Source organism: Capra hircus, chromosome 16 (genome assembly GCF_001704415.2).
Source record: "Capra hircus breed San Clemente chromosome 16, ASM170441v1, whole genome shotgun sequence".
NCBI lineage: Eukaryota > Metazoa > Chordata > Mammalia > Artiodactyla > Bovidae > Capra > Capra hircus.
The window spans coordinates 56,854,835-56,872,532 of record NC_030823.1 but is presented as its reverse complement, the minus strand read 5'-3'; the positions used below and the strand labels follow the sequence as shown (position 1 = coordinate 56,872,532).

Below are 17,698 nucleotides of genomic sequence, written 5' to 3'. Positions count from 1 at the left end.
GGCAAGAGTACCAGAGTGGGGTGCCATTGCCTTCTCCAGAGAGACAAGAAGTAGGCAAGAAAAACACTAGGAGAAGACGTGTGGAGGAAGAGGAGGGTTTCTCTGCCCTTATGGAAGACCAGAACATCTGACAACCTCAATAATACAGAAAAGTCTTTGGGTCAGATCATAATTATTGAGTGAAAAAATATTCCATTTCTGAGGAACACAAAATTAGCCGTGGAGAACCCCCCTGAGCAATATCCTGAGGACTTTGAATAAGAATCAGCTGGAGAGTAAAACATCCTTGTTGCTGATTTTGACATTGCCACGAACTTGGGTTAAACTCTGTTATTTTATCATTTAATGAAGGAGTTCCAGTAGATCAGAATATTTCCTGAGAAAGACGCCAGACCGCCTAAAAGCCGCTGAGAAAGTAAAGGGTGCCTACAAGATATTTGCAATGTTTGTTAAGAACATGATAGAAACTTTGCCCCTGCTATTAAAGAAAAAGATAAAAAGAAAAGCAGGGAAACTCACATATTCCATTCCTCTCTGCCAACCATTCTGTGAACCAGGCTTTTTATCTCTACCACCTCTCATAAAAATCCTTGGAGGCAGGGGTTTTGCAGGTGCCCTTTACTGCCTTAGCAGCATTTTACAGGCAAGGAATCTAAGGCTTATTTCAGTTAAGTAGCCTGTCCAAGGTCATAGGGCTAGTAAGTGACAAAGTGGGATTCAAATTCATACTGCCCGTTTTCAAAACCTGTAATCTTGTCACTGGGCCACACAACCCCAGGTATCTATGTCTTTGAATAAAAAGAGAAAAAGAATAAATTAATTTCCCAATAAATATGTTTGGTAAACAGGAATATAAATATGATTCAAGGTTTCAAATCAAATTTTCTTTTTAAAAAGTGAAGAAGAGAGCTTTAGAAACACAGGACTATCTCATCTCTAAGCTCTCCTCCAACATATATAACCAGATGCTTTTCTTTCATATCTTTTTAGGTGTCAAGGAGCATGAGAAATCCTTTAGTCACATCACCTTGTTTTATAGATGAGACATTAGACTCCAGAAACAGGTCATTGATTTATTCAGTATCATTTGGATGATTAAAAGCAGAACTGAATTAAGAATCAATGTTTTCTGTGATCAAAGAAGGCAAGTATAAGTAACACCAAACACAGTGCCTGGCACGGATTAGTAACAGTCATTCAATAAAGTTCATCACTTATGTTTCCTCTTTGCTGTCCCATTCCTTTCCTGTGTTTATTATTCATTCAGCCATCACTTGCTATGCCCAGGCCATGAATTCAAGGGGTTCTTGGCCCAGTTAGAAGATTCTCAGGCCAGTGCTTTTTTTGCTCACACCCTATATCTTTGGGGAAGAAACTGGATGTTAATGGGTTAAGAAGTACAAGTGAGAATGAGTAGAGTAAATGAATTCATAGGCTCAATTTTTGAAAGACTGAGCAGTTAATGAAAGGGAGAAAATCAGAAAAGTCAGAATGAAGATCAGAAGGTTTTTCTTTTTTTGGCAGAGACAGAGGTGAGAAGGACTTTTAGCATTGTTTTAGACCAAGGAGGAAGAAATACTGGAAAGATAGATTGAAGGAAAAAGAGTCAGGAGAGTAAAGCAGAATCTTTCAAGGTAGCAAGTAAGGGGGAAGTTACGGGCCCAGGGAGAGGGGTTGAACTTTGAGAAGAAAAAGAATAAAGAATCCCTTTAGGCTGGAAGGGGTATGTAAAGAAAAATGAAAGTAGGAAAAGTCTTGAAGTGAAGGGCAGGGAAGTTAACCAAGTTCTCTTCTCCCGAAGATGGATAGAGATGGGGATAACAGGTTTGAGTTATGAAAGCAGGACTTGAGCTCAGATGTTCCCACTCTGGAGATTTTTATCTGGAGGGGAAGTATGTTCTCTGGCACCTCTGTGATTGGGAAGTTACAGAAAATATGTAAGAGCTTGCATAGCAGCTTCTGTCTTTAGTGGGAGATGTGCAGGCCGTGGGACTGTGGTAGAGCTTAATTAGCTGCTTCTCTCATCCTTGGTCCATGTGGTCCATTTGCCTTTTTTTGCTCCTGAGTGGAAACTGTGACCTGTGCAACCATTCGCTCCCTGCTGGTTTCAGGAGGATGACTGGGAGACCTTCACTCCCCCACGTGACTGGGAACGGAGGCAGTGCTGTGCTTTGCAGTCAGAGGCATATGGCGCTTCAGAGGTAGTGGTCACGTCTCTGAAGGTATTATTAGGAGGCTCCAACCTAACTACTTCCCATCTCCGCAGAAGACAGAGGTGAAAGGAGCAGGTTTAAATGACAGCAACAGAGGGATTTTCTCAGACAAAAGAAGAAAAACGTCTTAGTAAGTTAAGGTAAGTATGCTGTAGAGAGGATTTGGAAGATGTAGAACACCCAGCCCTAGGAACCTCCAGGGCCTCATTTGTCTGGGTACATGGGATGTAGAAGAGCATCCCACAGGGGTTTGGTCCAAGTGGGGTTAAGACTCCCTTACAGTTATATGTTTCATTTATAACCTTGATAGCCTGACCCCAGGTGGTGATTGCTGAGAGTGGTCCAGTTTAAGGAGACCATGTTCCCAACAGAGGGTTTGGAGGAGAGTTATACACACACACACACACACACACACACACACACACACAGCAAGGGAGAAAGAACTCTTCTATTGTTTTCCTGATGTATAAATAACTGTCTCAAGAGGAAAGTATTCTATTCCAGGGCTTAGAAACCTAATACCCCATCACAGTTTTGTACAGGGAAAGCGCAGTGGTTGCATTTTCGTTCGTTTCTGACTACACCTGTAATTCTTAATTTCTAATAACTAAAAACAATGTTTTTTATTTTTAACTTTGAAGTGAAACATTTTTCTCAATGGCACTTGACTTAATTTGGTGTGGAGAAAAGAATGACGCTTCCGGACCTACAGATTTCCTACAGCAATTTTAGAAAATCTGGAGGGTCGCCATCTCCTGATACTGAGTGGTTCCAGAAAGAAGACTATAGATTATTACTAGCGTTGAATTTGAGTGTGATCGGCAATATATTTTATGCTCTGCCCAGACAGCCAAAAAGACACGGCTCTGGACTCACTAATAATAAAGAAAATATACTGACCCATGGCCAGTTGTTGTCATCAGGTCACTAAACCTATTTCTCCAAGTATAAAATGAGACTATCTTGCCTCTCAGTACAAATGTAATAAAATCTAGTCATGCAACCATGAAAATAAGCACTGGCCCATAACCCCAGGGCTTAAGAAGTCAAGGCTAATGAGAAACGGGCAGTATACAAAAATTAAATTGAATTTCTGCCTCTTTATCTTGAGTTTAATAGGAATTTGGGTGTATTTTTCTGTAGAGAACATCCTCATGTGCTTTAAGCAGGTGGGATGTGGAAAAATAGGAAATATGGTGCATTGATAAGAAGAAGAGGGGGTAAAATTATAAAAGGGGGTGATGGGCAATGAATATGTAATTGTCCTAATATTTCAAATCCTACTAGTACCAATACCTTCGTCCAGACTGTAGTGGCTGAGCTGCCTCCAGTGTCAGGAGAGAGAGAGTAATGAAGGGAAGCCAGGAGTATTTAACACAAGGTGCTGGTGTTATTCTTCTGGTTTGTATCAAAAACACCTACCCTGAACAACTGATGAGTGGGAGGGAAATACACGCTATTGTGGCTCCTTTGAAGGGACGAGAAGGGTCACGTCCTGGCCCTGAGACTGGCCCTCGTTTCCACTTGCCTTTTCTTCTGCTCCAAAGTCTCCCAGCTGTACTCTTTGTATGTGTGTCCTTATGACAGAAAGATCAAGGGGCCACTTCAGAGGAGCTTAAACTTCAAACAGCCTTTTTCCAAAAATAACAAACGAGGAAGAAAGAGCTGTCTGTGAGCGAAAGCCTGAGCCAAATAAAAAGGCGTGGAATGAGACGGTGTAGAGGTGAAGGTCACCCAAGAGAGCCTGGAAGCCCACCCCTCTCACTTAACAGGAGAGGAAATTGAGGCCCAGTGAGGCCGATCCCTTGGAGGACGGTGTTGTCCCTGTTCTCATCATTGCCCCTGACCCTTACACACCGCACACTTGCAGGTGAGTTCATCCGTTCCCGTGGCTTCACCTTACCATCACTTGTACATGACTCCAGGGGATCTATTTCCATGCACCCGTCTACGGGGCCTTCCTACCTGGAGGTCCAACGTGTAAGTCAAAGTCAGCATGTCTGAGCCTTCACTGCCCAGCAAAGCTGCTCCCCAGGCCTTGCTCCCTCTCTGGATGAATGGCGCAAACCTCACACTGGCCTCTCAGGGTTCTCCTTCCCTTCATCCCCACATCCAAGCAGTGATCCAGTCTGTTAATTACTCCTGTTCCATTAGTCTCCTGACTTTTCCGGCTTCTTTCCACCGGGCAAACCCTTAACCCCTCTTAGCTTGAAGACTCTGTAGTGGTTGATCTTCCTGACTTTGATCTCAGGCCATCTGGTTTTTACATTCCAAAAGCACCTTTCTAAAAGCCTGAATCAGGTCTTGTCTTTCCATTCCCTTCTGCCTGGAGGATAAAGTTCAAACTCTTAAGCACGCCACACAGTTTACTCTGTAATGTGACCTCCAGCGATCTCATCAGCGTACGACAGCCTGCCAAGTGCCATCTTGATGTTCTGGGAGGTTGCCTTGCTATTATTACACAGCTCTGTAACATGGAGTGGGCTTCCCTATGGCTCAGATGGTAAAGAATCTGTCTACAGTGCGGGAGACCCGGGTTCGATCCCTGGGTCAGGAAGATCCCCTGGAGAAGGGACTGACAACCCACTCCAGTATTCTTGCCTGGAGAATTCCATGAACAGAGGAGCCTGGTGGGCTTCAGTCCATGAGGTCACAAAGAGTCGGACATGACTGAGCAACTAACATGCATAGCATGGAGTACCTTCCCTTCAACACGTACACTCTGCTGGGATAGCCACAATTATCTTTAAGCTTAGTGTAGATACCATCTTTTCTTTTAAACCATTCTGATGCCCTCTCCTTAGGAAGATGGGGCTACTCTTTCCTTATACCCTCACTCCATCCGGGGAGCCAACTCATTAGAAAAGACCTTGATGCTGGCAAAGATTGAGGGCAGGAGAAGGGGGCAACAGAGGATGATATAGTTGAATGGCATCACCGACACAATGGACACGAGTTTGAACAAACTCCAGGAGATAGTGAAGGACAAGAAAGCCTGGCATGCTGCACCCCATGGGGTTGGAAAGAGTCAGACATGACTTGGCAACTGAACAACAACAACCATTCTGTATATACGTCTCCTATGGCCCCTTTATTGCATCCTTGGTTGTTGGTGTTTCCCTGTCCATTCTGGGATGTAAACTCCTTTGAGGCAGGTTTATTCATACTTGTAATGAATAAACATTACATTTAGCCTCTGGCATTAAGTTGTGTGTGTGTGTGTGTGTGTGCACACGCACACGTGCACACTCTTTGTGTGCTCAGTCGCTAAATTGTGTCTGACTCTTTGCAACCCTGTGGACCATAGCCTGCCAGGCTTCTCTGTCCTTGGAATTTTCCAGGCAAGAGTGCTGGAGTGGGTTGCAGTTTCCTACTCCAGGTAGCATTAAGGTAGGATTCAATAAAATACTTTCCAAAGAAACAAATGAATGCAAGTGCACACAGCCCACTAGTGATTCAGTCAAGAGAGAGATCCCTGGTTTTCCTCTTTCTAGTTCCTGTTTTCCTGGCGATGCATATGATAGTCTTGGTAATGAAATGGGGCACTGACGCATGAACAGAGAGATCAATGGAAACTGCTGCCCAGGGAGAAGACCCTGGCATTTAAAGTGGTACCATCAGTGCATTTTCTCTACAAAAGTGAGCTTATTTTCAAGTTAAAATGTTAGAACTCACAAAACTAATTGGAAGTAAGCGAAGATGAATCTTCACTTTCTAGATTTGTTTTCTTTCTCTTGTGGCTCAATTATAGTTTAGTTGTCCAAGAAAAATACAGATGTGAAAGGTGCACACATGTATTAAGTGCCTGCTGTACACTTCACGTATGGTTTCATTTAAGCCTCATGCACCCTTCGAAGTGTGTATTATTATCTGCCTCTTACAGATGAAGACACAAGCTCCGAGGTGATGCAACTTGCCTAGGATCACATGACCAGCAAATGTCAGCGTTGGGAGTCTAACCACGTCTGTCTGATTCTAAAGTCCATTCTCTTTCCCCTTCACTACACTTCCTCCCTAGGGAGACAGAACAGAATTAGGGACATAAAATCTCAAGAAGTTTCACTAAAAGACATTCCTTTGTGACTCCAATAACAAATTGGACTGAAGAGGCAGGAGCTGTGAGTGCTAACTCTTACCCTGTTGCATGGTATAATATTGAGAAAGTCCATTAACCTCTTTTTTAAAAATTTCTTTTATTTATTTATTTTAATTGGAGGCTAATTACTTTACAATATTGTATTGGTTTTGCATTAAACTCTTATTTCCCATCTCTTTATATTCATAAATATGGGACACACAGACTTTCCTCATCAATCACTCAATTAATGAAAAAGAGTTTCTTCATAAGTGAATTTGTATCATTTGTTCCAGAAATGCATTTGCTGCAATTATTAAGCATAAAAGTGACCTTATTTCTCTAAGAAACTAGTACTGGTCTAAAGGAGATAAGACAGCTGGTCTAGTGAAAATTAAGCAGTGGATAAAAAAAAATTGATTCCCTTTTTATTTAATTTTATAAAAAGTCTTCTTTGGGATGTGTGATGCCAATATTCTTTTACCCTTGGTGATAGGGCAGAAACTGGAGAAGAGAAGAGATGCTTAAGAGGAGAAGAGGAAGGACACAAGGAGTGTGGCTGTTGAACGTTTTACCTGCCAAATTGATTTTTTCCCTAGGTTTAATAACTCCGAGGTGGAAATTGACATTTTTGCTTGAGCTTTAAACACATAATATTCACAGCATTCATTGGACCTCAACAGATACTGGCTGTTGACAGAATTTGAATTTTGACAGTGGTTTTATATAGTTCAGGGAGTCTAAAATTAAATATACCGGACAGAGCAATAGAGAGAATATGCGAAATAGAAGCATCTTAGAATATTTTTAAAAATCTTTTCAAAATTTTTTTTGAGAGGCAGTATAACAGAAAGAGATTCTTCCTCTGGATTTCTTATGGGCTAATGCTCTTTGTGACCTTGTGCAAAATACTTAACTAAGTTTTTGTGATGTTTTAAATGAGGGGTGCATGTGTGCATTTATGCCCTTGAAGGATTGGGCATCTCTAAAATGAGGACAGCATCTCTAAGTTCCTTTGTAGTACATGTGTCTTTAGGTTTTATGATGGTGGGGATACTCAAGTTGGTTCCCGGGCACCTTTAGAGCATACCGGCTGATGTGGTAGCTGGAAACAAGAGAAGGGAAATGGGGCCCAGATAATGGAAAACAATGGGAAAATAGTGACCCCGTCTCTTCCTTAAAATGGCAATACTTCTTTCTACATAGACCCTGACAAAAGAGGCTTTTTAAGTTGGAAGGGAGAATTAACCCAAACTTCTAGAGGCTTTCTACAGGATGGAAACTCCTTGAGACATTTTTACAATAACCTCCATGATCAGGGTATGAAGGCTGGGAGAGGCCCAGCTTGGCCCAGCACTTGGCCTTACAAATTGCTCCACAGCCCACGCTGCCATTCTTCTGGGACCTGGGAAAGACACCAGGTCCTTCACCAGGGATCTGTCATTTTACAGTCAGAATACTCTCTCAGTTATTCAATCCACTTCCCTTGTTTTATAAAAAGTCCAACCTTTATACACCTAATGTGATTTAGTCCTGGTTTCATTTCCTGAATCTTTGTGTTGCTTTTTCTTCCTGGATCTCATGTTCAGTGCTGCCAGTTTCTTTGTCCCTGCAGGTGCAGACAAATTAGCATAAAGAGTAAGTTGCAGAATTGGAGAACAGCAAATTTGATTTCAAAGGCCATTTCAGATTGAGGTCCATTTGGTGGCATTAGAAGCAAAACTAATAAACAAACCAGATTTTTTTTTTCTACCCAAATTGATTTTTTTTTTTTTACTTGACAGTATCCCTTTCAAAGTAGGATATTTTATCAAATTCTGATTTTAGCTGTCATGTATGGTGTTTTTGTTGTTCCCTTTCTCATTACTGCTGACTGTTAAAGGGACGTGGGTTGGCAAAGGAAAATCTTTTCTTTTATAATAAAGGAGAATGTATTGCCATTCTATTGTCATTAGCTGCCTGCGTGTTTCACAACCTCACAGATGCAGCATATTGTGGTTTGCCATTGTGCTACCGTGACTCCCATTTTGCAGATGGAAACAAAATTACAAAGAGACTACAGGGCCATAGCTAGACTGAAAAGGCACACTTCTGAAAATAACCAGGGTGCCCGTTACTCTATCACTGTCTAAACATGTGTTTTAATGACTTCTCTCATGAAGAGTTATATGTATTTACCTGTTCGGGGGTGGGGAGGGAGAGACTCTTCTGTAAACTGTGATAGGCGATCAGAGGAGGCCTGGGCTGAGTGCTGTGATCAAGGCCTTCAGAGGAGAGGCCAGCGTCTGGAATTCTGTGAGCATTCTCTGAGATCCTCTGATGGGTACATCGCAGCTCAGTGGGTAAGGTTCCTTTGATCATAAGGTACAGTGACTGATGTCACTCCATGATGGAGAGTCCGTCTTGAGAGTCACTCACCTCCGCAGGAGGCAGTGGCTTCGAAGGAATGACAGGACATGAGCGACCTCCCAGGCCTCGAGGCAGGTGGACCCAGGTCCAGAATGGCACTCAGGGCTCTGCGAGGGGCTCTGGGGTCCTTCCTGTGCTGTCCTGCATGAATGTGCCTCTGCTCCTGCCAAGCGTTGGCTCCTATCTGCCCCCCTGCCGTCTTGCCTAGTGTTTCCCTCTGTGCACTGTGTCTGTCCTCTACCTTGGAGCCTTGCTTACTCCTGTTTTTTCATCTCTCCAGCTTGAAGTGGCCATTATGGCCATGATCCATCTGTGCTTTTCCTATGCATCTCTCCAAGCTTGTTTCCACTGATTTAGCCCTGATCCCTTCCACATTCACTATTTCCAATTGCTAAGAGTGAGAGAATCTGGCTTGCTCAAGTTCATGGGCCAAGCTAAGTCTATAGACAGGCTGTTCGCTGATGAGTTTCCCACCTTTTTTTCCCCTAAGGCCAGTATGTTTGTTTGATTATTATTATTTTTGTATGACTTAAGATAGTTGGTTTCATTTTCATTTGTAAGCATTACAATAATTCCCATGCAAAAACCAAGACTGCATATGCTTGATGTCAATTGGCCAAAATCCAACTTATGTGACTGGACATTCAGGATCAAAATCAAAATGTTTCTTGACCTTTCCAGTAGTAGAAATCATGGTCACCCTTTGAGAGATCTGCAGGCCCCTGATCTCCCAAACACTGCAGTCTGTCCTCGGGCTCTGGTGAAAGGAGGGCCTGAGGAAGGGGCAGGGTGGGAGGAGGGGCAGCTTACTGTGGGAGGAGCCTTGGGCAGGTGCTAGGATTGGTCTGCTTAGTGACTGGTCTACTCATCTTTCTCAAGTTTCCTAATACCATTCTTCACCAGGAGGAGTTGGCAGCCTGTAAAGAAATGACTGGAAATTAATTCCTAGGAGCTAAAATATTTTCAAGGTCAGAAAAGGAGAAATCATTAAAGTGGCCATAGCTCCCAGACACCGTATTAAGAGCTTTGCATTTACGACTTCATTCCCTGCTCACAACAGCTTTCTAAAGTAGACATCAGAGTCCTCACTGGGCTGAAATAACCTGTTCAAGACAAACCAGTCCTGAGTAGAAAGGCTGATATTCAAACCAGGTCTGTCGGGCTGCAAAATCAGGACTGCGAATCATATTTTTTTCACATCAAACTACATCTCTTCGACTAGCGTTTTCTTCACCTGAGTCAAATTAACCATCTATGAAATAGTTTGATTGGCAATGGAGCCCCTGAGATGGAGGGGAGGAGCTTGGGGGGTTCAGCAGCCAGGAGCCCGTACTCCCCCATTGTAGCGGTGGAGCTGCGGCGCCGCCCCCAGGTCCTTGCACCCCCCACAGCCGTGAACGCGCCCTGCGAAGCCTTTTCTGACTTAGATTAACACAGATCCATCATTAATATGACAGATAGGCGCACCTGCAGGCTTAATTGCTTCAATTTTCTTGAGTCACTGATAGGTTTATTGCCGGCCTCAATTCCAGTAAAACCGCAGCAATCTAGATGGGACGAAAGAGTGTCTTCCTCCAATCAATCTCTTGAACAGTCCCAGACTCCAGCCCTGATGACAGACTTTCTCTCTAGACAGGGTAATTAAAGAGGCCGAGCTGGCTACTTTTAGAAGCCCCTTCGTCTTAGTTTTATCATCTATAACACAATGTTAGAAACTCTAGACGGGAAGAATCTTCCCCTCTCCCATCCCAAATGATTGGCCCTCCATCTTGGCCAAGGCTGTATTTCCGTCTCCATTCGTCTCACTTCAGAGGCCAGTCAGCTAGACTTTCTGGTTCACTCCCATAAGGAGAAAGGAGATGGTGAAGGGTTTCCATTGCAGTTTAGGGATCCCTCACCTAATACTGAAAGGTCTACCCAGATAAAAGAAAAGCTGCCTTTATACCAGAAGCTTTTTTCCTCCAAGTCCAGGTCTGGCTGTTCGTGAAAAACCAAAGATAATACAGAAATTAATGATAGACGAAACCTCTCACAAGAGGACAAAGCTATCTAGTCTATGTTTTGTACTAAAGGGACAACTTAAGTATCAAAATTGGAAAAAAAAAAAAAGTCAAGGATTTGGAAAACTCTGATAGGTTACCACGTAGGAAAAATGCACACTAAATAGAAATTTTTTGACCAAAAATAGATTTTTTTAACCATCAGGGGGTAGGATATAAGGATATAGGATAAGATATAAAGAAATGATGCCAGGTACTTCCCTGGTTAAGAATCAGCCTTCCAATGGAGGGAACGCGAGTCTGATCCTTGGTTGGCGAAGGCACATGCTGGCGGACACCTAAGCCCGTGCTCCGCAGTGTAGAACCAGCACCCAGCACAGTCCAGGTAAATACAAAACAGAAATAGACTAACGTACTTCGAGAATGAACTTACGGGGCAGAGGTGAGAGGAGGGAGAGTTAGGGAGTTTGGGATGAACAGGTACACGGTGCTATATTTAAAGTGGATAACTAACAAGGACTACTATACAACACAGGGAACTCTGCTTAGTGTTACATGGCGGCCTGGCTAGGAGCGGGGTTTGAAGGAGAATGGATACATGTATATGTATGACTGAGTTCCTTTACTGTTCACCTGAAATTTTCACATTGTTAATCAACTATACTCTAATACAAAATAAAGTTAAATAAAATGACTTGGAATGAAAAAAGTCAATTATGTTTATTTTTCACATCAGTTACATGTTGAAATTTAGAGTTTGGATGTATTGGTATAAATAAAACCTAGCCTTAAAATTTAAATAAATAAAGTAAAATGTTTAAAAAAAAAAAAGGTCAGTCAGAAAAACCTTAGATTCTCTCATGATTATAAATGAGAAAATGTTAAAATTTTTTTTTTTTAATTTTAAAATCTTTAATTCTTACATGCATTTCCAAACATGAACCCCCCCTCCCACCTCCCTCCCCACAACATCTCTCTGGGTCATCCCCATGCACCAGCCCCAAGCAAGCTGCACCCTATGTCAGACATGGACTGGCGATTCAATTCTTACATGACAGTATACATGTTAGAATTCCCATTCTCCCAAATCATCCCACCCTCTCCCTCTCCCTCTGAGTCCAAAAGTCCGTTATACACATCTGTGTCTTTTTCCCTGTCTTGCATACAGGGTCGTCATTGCCATCTTCCTAAATTCCATATATATGTGTTAGTATACTGTATTGGTGTTTTTCTTTCTGGCTTACTTCACTCTGTATAATCGGCTCCAGTTTCATCCATCTCATCAGAACTGATTCAAATGAATTCTTTTTAATGGCTGAGTAATACTCCATTGTGTATATGTACCACAGCTTTCTTATCCATTCATCTGCTGATGGACATCTAGGTTGTTTCCATGTCCTGGCTATTATAAACAGTGCTGCGATGAACATTGGGGTACATGTGTCTCTTTCAATTCTGGTTTCCTCGGTGTGTATGCCCAGCAGTGGGATTGCTGGGTCATAAGGTAGTTCTATTTGCAATTTTTTAAGGAATCTCCACACTGTTCTCCATAGTGGCTGTACTAGTTTGCATTCCCACCAACAGTGTAGGAGGGTTCCCTTTTCTCCACACCCTCTCCAGCATTTATTGCTTGCAGATTTTTGGATCGCAGCCATTCTGACTGGTGTGAAGTGGTACCTCATTGTGGTTTTGATTTGCATTTCTCTAATAATGAGTGATGTTGAGCATCTTTTCATGTGTTTGTTAGCCATCTGTATGTCTTCTTTGGAGAAATGTCTATTTAGTTCTTTGGCCCATTTTTTGATTGGGTCATTTATTTTTCTGGAATTGAGCCGCAGAAGTTGCTTGGAGAAAATGTTAAAATTAACTGATGGAATGACTTTTCTTGTTTCATATTGAAGAATTTGTGGATTTCCAGCAAGCATGTGGCTTCCTAATATTTTAATTACTTAAACAAGCAATATTGAGGACAAAGAGTACCCTAAACTGGGTAACAAGAACAGTTAAATTACTGGTGCTGCCTGAGACACGCCCATGCATCCCAAAGAACCTCAGACATGAAGTTAGGGAAAGTGAACAGAGTAATAGTTCAACCTTATCTGTCAGACCTTCCCTGTTTGTAAGGATTCTGAGCACTTACTGGGGACAAGCCATCAAAGTTGATGCTAATGGATGAGATCTGTAAGCACTTCTACAGTAATTGAACCTAACAGGCATGGAAGAGGTAAGCACAGTGGTGGAGGGGAGACTTAACAGTGGGAATCTAAACAGGGAAGTCAAGTCTGAATGATCCTTGTTCTGTAGGGGTGTACCATACGTGTTGATCAAGGGCATCTACTTAGATTTTCAAAAAGCTGTGGCATGTTCTACCTTTGAAATGTATCTTTTTAAGTGGTAAATTACTATCCTATTTGTTGGGCATGGAGTCTCAGTTATTAAAGCAGTAAATAATCCATCTTCATGCAAGGTTTAGAGGATACTAACTTTATATACAAAGAAGTTGAATTGATGGAGACAGACTGCAAGAACATTAGAATCTATGTAGAGGTCAGAATGTAGAGGTCAGAAGAGAGCGTGGTGATTTTCATGTCATCAGCTTCAAGGTAACGCTCTCCCAGATACAGACTCTACTTAAAGTTATAAAATAAACTTTTCTTTTCCCTGCCATTAATGACTCAGGAAAATAACCTAGAGTTTATTAAAATCATTTTCTGAAAACATTGACCTGATATGCTATCCTCTCTGAAAAAACAAGAATGAAATGGCATTATGAACGGTTTGGGAAACACAACAGCCCTCTACACTAAAGTAGAATCACGTTGATTTTTTTTAACTAGGAATAAAAAAGCTATTCTTGTCACTGATCTTTAATGATCATAATATTAATAATAATTACAACTCTTATTTCTCATATTTCAAAACATCCCCCTGTGCATTCTCACTTTTATGGCCCTGTGAGGTAGGTGTTTGTATAATTCCCATTTTTTGAAAGACTGAGAAACTGAGGCCTACAGATTTCAGAAGTATTAGGTGTAAGAACCTTGTCTTAGGTTTTTCCATATTAAAATCCTTCCTATTTCCACTATGCTGCATAAATCCACTCCAGAGAATGCATTTAATGAACCCAGAAAAGTGTACAGAAAGGCATCCGTAATGGTCAGCAGGGTGGTTGTGTGAAGGCAGAATAAAAAGCATGACACATACTAGACACGACAGCCAAATAAGGATGAAAGAAACATGAGTGAGTCTGTGGATACAAAGACTAAGAGAAGAATGTGATCCATATTTATCACATGAAGTATATGTGATCTTGTTCACCAAAGACTCAACTGCCAAGACTCAAAGCTCTATTTGAAGCCCCAAAAAGGTGGTACTGTTCAGTGTATAAGTCATGTCCAACTCTTTGTGACCCCATCATGAAAGTGAAAGGAAAGTAAAGTCGCTCAGTCGTGTCCGACTCTTTGCGACCCGTGGACTGTAGCCCACCAAGCTCCTCCGTCCATGGGATTCTCCAGGCAAGAATACTGGAGTGGGTTGCATCATGAGTGTAGGGCAAATGAAGAGTTCCACTTCACCCAGAAGGTATGATTCATAGGGAACTTATTTTCCAGTGTGTGGTACAATTAGAAAATATAGATGCAGTAAACAGAAAAAGATACTGAAAATTTTATGAATGAAAGAGATATAGTTGCTAAGGAGTTGAGATCAGCTTTTAAGGCTGATGTCAGAGTGGGTATAGGTCCCTGACAGAATGGTCTTCCAGCTCTGTGCCTTTCTGGCCACAATTTGAGAGCTACATGAGAAGCTATCAGCTGCCCCGAAGTTCTTGTCTTTGTGTCCTGACTGAAGTCTAATCATCCACTCATTTCACTTACCATCACTTGTGTTCACAGTTTAATGGCTTGATTGTGAAACATGGCTGTATTCCTTTAGAGTGTGCTCTTGCAGAAACAAGCTGAAAACCCAGCACCTTTTTTTTGGTTATGCAAAACTCCACCAGCATTGTTTTAGTTGCATCTTCTAATTAACGGGCTAGTGCTACTAAGTAGAGAATAGAAATGTCAGTGCCACCTGTTAATTTCCTGATCTTTGGTTCTGGTAGGGTATGGAGGAGAACTAACCATAGGAAGTCACCTTGCAGTGGAAATATGTGTGGAGTGCTACTGAAAATTAAAAATTAAACTCTAGAAGAAATGTGATGCCTTTTAGGATATGGAAACCAAGGGCAGAAAACCAAGAGGAAGGGGGCAACGAAGACATAGTGAGCAAGTAGGAGGATTAGAAAATAGTCTTATAACAGAAACTATATGTCAAGATCTTTCATAGGGAAGAGGAAGGGAAGTATGGTGTTTCAGAGCTCAGACCCTGGAGCTACACAGCCTGTTTGAACCTAGTCTCTTCCACTTGCTAAATATATGATGCTAGACAAGTTACTTTACTTTTCTGTACCTCAGCCCTCTCACTTGTAGTTGTTATCCAACTCACAATTGCTCTGAAGATGAAATGAGTTAATATATTCCAAAGCCCTTAGATAGCGCCTGACATACATACTTCAAAGGCATTAGCTATATTGTATATTGGGTTAATAGACAGTCTGGGGACTGATGCTTTTTCATGTACCCAGATAATGCTTTCCCACTCTTGACTTGATCAAGGTCAAAAAAAGGGAATATATAGACAGATTATCAAGTCCTGTTCGTGTGTCAGCCCTCCCCATTTTCAGGACCATACAGATAACAAGGACACCGCCTCACTTCTACCGCAGTGGTCAAGGGGGGCAAGAGTTGGACTCGATGTGTTGGCCTGCATGTTGATGATCCTGCTCTGACCCTGTCTCTTACCCAGTGGCAAGTGGAAACAGTAAGGGTTCAGGAAGAGTGTGCTCCCTTCCTAGAGTCACGATGCCAAAGTCATACCCAGTTACCTGACCTCTTGTGTCTCACTTCCCTAAGCCGGAGATGATGATAATAATAGTACCTGCCTTTCACCAGTCAAATAGCTTAACGAGAACGTATGTATTTAGCCCATTACCTACCACAGAGCTAGTGCTCAGTGTAAGTAGCTGTTGTGAAAAATAGTAATAATTATCCATTGTTGTACTTTATCTTGTTAGCTTCGGCCTGATCATCACATCACTGAGAACTTTATGAACACTAAACTTGGCCTGTGCAAAGCATAAATGAATGTAAACTCTTGTAATAGGGACTGGAAAAAAGGGGAAACTATCCTTGGCTCCATGATGTGCATATGGTTATCTGAACCCACAGGTACAAACACATACCCACCTGAACACAGGAGGTGTGAGGGGTGGTACTGTTGACTAATGCAAAGTGGCAGACCTGTTTTCTAAAATACACCTTGTGAGGAGTACATGGCTCCCGCTTTTCACTGTCAATCCCATAATGGGTATTTTTGGGGGGACTGTAGAGGAGGGAGGGCTGTAGAATTAAGGTGGAGTAGGCAGAGGGCTTGGAGAAGGGAATGGCAACCCATTCCAGTATTCTTGCCTCGGAAATCCCATGGACAGAAGAACCCAGCCGGGTACAGTCCATCGGGTCGCAAAGAGTCGAACACGACACTCACACACGCACACACAGGAAGAGCACTATAAGAAAGAAAGAGGAGAAAAGTGGAAAGATTTCAGCAACTGGTACTGTCAATACTTTATTCCCAGCTGAGCAGCAACGTATTTTAGCAATCAAGTGCCCTTGTATTTCCTTTAAATCATTATCTTTCATCCGGCAGAGACTAGATGGCTAGATTAATATTTCCCTGGAGATATCTGTCAGGTTACTTAGAGGTCATCTTGACCTCTTTTGTAAGGAGCATTTACACAATAGCCTGCAGAAATGGGCCCAAGATAGTCTAGTGTCTTTAAACCAGCAGCTGGAATCCAGGAAGAAGCAGATCTGATCCCCCGGGGGAGTCTGTCACAGGGAAATCACATCAGCTTGTCGTGTGATTTGTATACTAGTATGAATTGGTTAATAACTCAATTTCATTCCCAGGTCTATAAGCCCAAACTCTTCAAACTCCTGATGGTGTTTATTATTGATGTGTATCTTCTGTGTATCTAATTCATTAAGCTGACATACAAGCACAGTGGTTCATGATTTCTCAGTAAAATCAGCATCGCTTTGGTAGACAGCTCAGGTTGGTAGAAAGAGCACTGTGGGAGTCAGAAAGCTGGATTTGAGCCTTTTTGTCTCTGTCACCTCCAACCCTTGAGATCATCAGTTTCCCTCTTTGGCCTTCAGTCCTAATTCTGTAAAGCCTACCACCGCAGAGGACTGATGAATGAACAGAGAAGAGGCCTTATAAGAAAGGTCTTTTTAAGGTGAAACACAGTGGTATAATAAGAATTTTCCATATGCACTAGAATGCTGTCCCACTCCCCTTTCTCGGGTTGAAGAACACAACAGAGACGCAGAAGACTGCTACCACTTCTCAGTTTCACTTCATAGTAACTGATGATTCAGCCCCTAGTATGGTGATTGCAGGTTGAAAGAAGATAAAAAATAAAATCAGAGAATCTTAGGGTGAGAAGAGGCTTTAGAAGCTACTCTGACCCCTCTTTTCTGTAGGAGAAAGTGGTTTAGAGAAAAGAGCTTAGACAGATGACTGGCCAACTGTCTAAGGCTCCCTAAATGTATGTGTGCAAGAAGGCAGTGCTCAAGGTCAGCCAGGTGAGCTCACAGGTCTGTAGGAATGGGCTAGAAAGCCCTGTCTCCCATGTTAACCTTAAAAATGCATTCATTCCAATATACAGTGGGTATAGACAAACACCGTTTGATTGCACTTATACAAGGCATATAGAATAATCAAATTCAGGGTCAGAAAGTACATTGGTAGATGCCCAGGGGCAGAGGAGGGTTTAAGGGGGTGAACAGGGGGAGTGGAAAGTTAGTGTTTAATGGGGACAAAGTTTCAGTTTAGGAAGGTGAAAAATTTGTGAGATAGATGATGATGAGAGTTACACCAAAATGTGAATGTACTTAGTG

The 17,698-nt window shown here is 42.1% G+C and overlaps 1 protein-coding gene across 2 annotated transcripts in view; it reads left to right on the top strand.

The window, feature by feature from the left end:
- The window catches only part of ASTN1 (astrotactin 1), a 359,173-nt gene that overhangs the window by 87,911 nt on the left and 253,564 nt on the right, over positions 1–17,698 (top strand). The window lies entirely within an intron of this gene.